Below are 3421 nucleotides of genomic sequence, written 5' to 3' on the forward strand. Positions count from 1 at the left end.
CGCCGCCGCCCTGAGGCCGTTCCCGTGGTTGCACCACATCGCGCGCTGCCGCTGCGTCGCCCCTTCGGGTCATAGTGCCGCGGCCCGCGGTCAACCGCCGCACCGAGGCCGTCCGCTCCAGGGCGTTCCCGAGGCTGCACCGACCCTCGCGCTGCCGCTGCGTCGCCCCGTCGGGCCGTAGCGAGCGTGGCACGCGATCCCTACAACCGCCCTGAGGTCATCCCCGCCGTTGCCCCGACCAACCCGCCGCCGTTGCGTCGCCCCTTCGGGCCGTAATGCTGCGGCCCGCGGTCCTCCGCCGTCCACGCGCGTTGACTTCCACGTGATATGCGCTGCGCTGCCTCCCTTGGCGCGGGAACGTCACCGTCCGCGCCGGTCTTCGTCACCCTGTCGGGTTCATTATCGCCTACTTCGAGCACCGCCGCCGCGCTCCTTCTCTAGCCGCCGCCGCCTCCTTAGGCCGCCGCCGCCGCTGCTCTTCTTCCGCGGCTCCGCGGCGACTACCTCGACACCGGCGACCCCCGACTCGACACCGACCACGACGTTCTTTGCATGGCTACCTCGACTACGGCTACACCACCTACGCTCTCGGCTACCTCGACAAACGGCACAAAGGGCTACCGCCTTGCTTGAGCAACCTCGTCGGTTTCCACTCCAGCCACGATTTCCGCGATGCGTCGACCGTTACGACTGTGGGGGGTGTCCGTCGGTTTACCTTCGGATTCTTCTCCAGTCTCACCGTCTGCGTCGCTATCGTTGTGACTGCGGGGGATGTTGAGTATCGTGATTATTAGGAAAGCTAGGATAGCGTAGGATATTATTCTACCTTGCCTTGTACTCCAAGATCATCATGTACTCCTATATATATGCCCACGAGGCTCAAACAATACAACGAACATTACACCAATCCCTCTCTCCCTTCTAACAGCAACATTCCATTCTTTTCTGTTGTCAACATAGTAATCGTATCTTATACTAATCTAACTGAAACAACTATCCCAGTGTAGTTTCGAGAAACATGCACGGGTTTGGCTCCGTCGGTATTACAAACGGTTTTCCTTTTGTGAAAGGGGTCACTCAGGGGGGAAATCCGCAACGCTGCCCAAGCCCATGTGCTCCCGATGAGCAGTAAATTAAAAAAAATAGCAATAAAAAATTGATTATTTTTTTACATCCAAGTTGCTCGACTTTTCTAGAAGTGTGCAAAAGTTTGTGCTCAAATGACATTTGAGGAGCTCATGCCAAAAATGCGTGTTTTTCAAAGTTTCTTTGAGAACCAAATTTTGTATTTTTGTCACGACCTCCTCGAATGTCCTAGCACCACAAAAATCTGCACGTACCTTTTACTCACTTAAGCATCATGGATGCGGAAAAGGAATCGGTTTTTCTTATGAATTTACTGTTCATACGCAGGAATAGATGAGCTTGGCCTCAGAATAGCTGCTTTCGTCGTTCAGGCCACTTTTTCATTGAGACACCTTTTTCATGGTTTGATGAAGTGATCCCTCTGTTTCTTTGCCTGCAGTACATGTATTGGACTTACAGTGTGGGTCAACAGGAACTGGAGTTTCTCAGCCCGAGCTCAGATGAGCTCGGAAGAACAGTAAAATCAAAAAAATTGAAAACAAATCTGAATTTGTTTTGTGACAAATGTTCTAAGATCTTGCAAACTTTCATCATGGAAACACATTCCTGGAAGGCGTGGCAAAGAAAAATTGATACTCTGGAAATGAACACGACCAAAGTTTTGCCTAAAATTTCTAGGTACAATAACATGATGTCTGCAAGTGAAACTTTACATTTTTGGAAATAATTGACACAGGAGGTTTATCGGTTAACCATATATCCTCCAGAAATTCCAAAAAAACCATATATTCTCCGAAACCTATTTTTTTTTACCATAATGAACTGTTCTCTTACAATAACTATACAATACTATATCCTTTTTTGCTAGAATAATCCGAGGGTGCACGTCGATCCATCGAGGACAAGCAATAACACAAGTACAAGCACGAGAGTGAAATTTGTTAACGTGGATCCATCCCGGGCATGACTATGGATGTTCCTCATGTACTACTAAATCAACATAGTACAGCCGAGGATAAACCTGCCGATGCCGTCAGACTGCGCTCCGACAACCCGCCATGGCCAGTCTGGCCACCCTTGCCATGGGCGCTTGGACCGTCCTCTGGTGATTTGTCTTGGTCTACAACTTATGCCTAGTCACTTTTGGTTACCCGCAGTGCTCTTATATTAGCCTCGGGTTACACATGTTCGACTCAAACACCTAACCTTCCGCTAATTACAAATCTAACCATAGCACAATTCACACACATAATATTTGATACATAAATTTAACATTTTGCGGTGGCAATGCTATCTCCTTAATAGTAATCCATTCCAAAAGCGAGAGTTTCTAGGTGATGATTCACATAATCACATTGAGCCACAAGTCCACCCTTTGTTCGTAAATATAAGATGTTTTGGCAGTTCAATTTAAACTGCTAAAACGTTTTATACTTAGAAACAGAGGTAATACTTTGCTTGAATTACAGGAGTATTTTGATGTAGTAACACCTCAAAGTATACCATGTCTGAAGCCGTACGTAGCATGTACCTAAACTCTTCCTCTTGCTTTAGCAAGCTTGATTAAGCTAAAAGAACAAGGGCCGCTTCCTTTCATCGCTCGGTGTCTCGGTGATGCCGGTGATAATCTTGATCATCTCCTCCCGCTCGCGGATGCGCGCGTCCGCGGCGTCCGACTGCTCCGCCGTCAGCAGCAGCTCCTCCACGCGGCCCTCGTGCTCCTCCTCCGCAGCCCGCAGCTCGGCCACGGCCTTCCCCGTGCGCTCCTCGGCTTCCCGCCTCCTCGCCTCGGCCGCCTCCCTCTCCGTCTCCGCCGCGGCCAGGGCACGCTCCAGGGCCTTCACCTCCTCCTCTAGGTTCTCGACCGTCTCCGCCTCCGACGCCACGGCCTCCTTGACGGCCAGCAACCTGCCCCGCATCTGCGCCTCCTCTTCCGACACCGCGCCGCCGAGGACGGCCAGCACCGACGACCAGCACGACGACATGGCTGATCGACGGGCGTGTTCTCGTGTCGATCCGCTCTTGCACCGGAGATGCCACCAGCAAGATAACAAAAGTTATTTTACGTCCTGTGTACGAACTACGAAGGGAGGTGGCTACCTGATTTATCCCTGGTCCGGTCACGGCCGGTGTCCCGATCCTCCAACTCCTCTGCTTCTCCCTGGCCTTGTTCGACTCGGAGACGGGAGCGGGCCGCGGCCGCGAAGCGCGAGCTGGGCTTTGAGTCTTTCCAAAAGCAAAAGGGTGGTTTTTGTTGCTGCCTTCTGTATGGGCCCAAGCCGTATCGCGTTTGGTTTTGAGCCCAGCCCAAGCATCTCCCTAGGAAGAAAAGAAC

The sequence above is a fragment of the Triticum aestivum genome, chromosome 3D (assembly GCF_018294505.1).
Source record: "Triticum aestivum cultivar Chinese Spring chromosome 3D, IWGSC CS RefSeq v2.1, whole genome shotgun sequence".
Taxonomy (NCBI): domain Eukaryota; kingdom Viridiplantae; phylum Streptophyta; class Magnoliopsida; order Poales; family Poaceae; genus Triticum; species Triticum aestivum.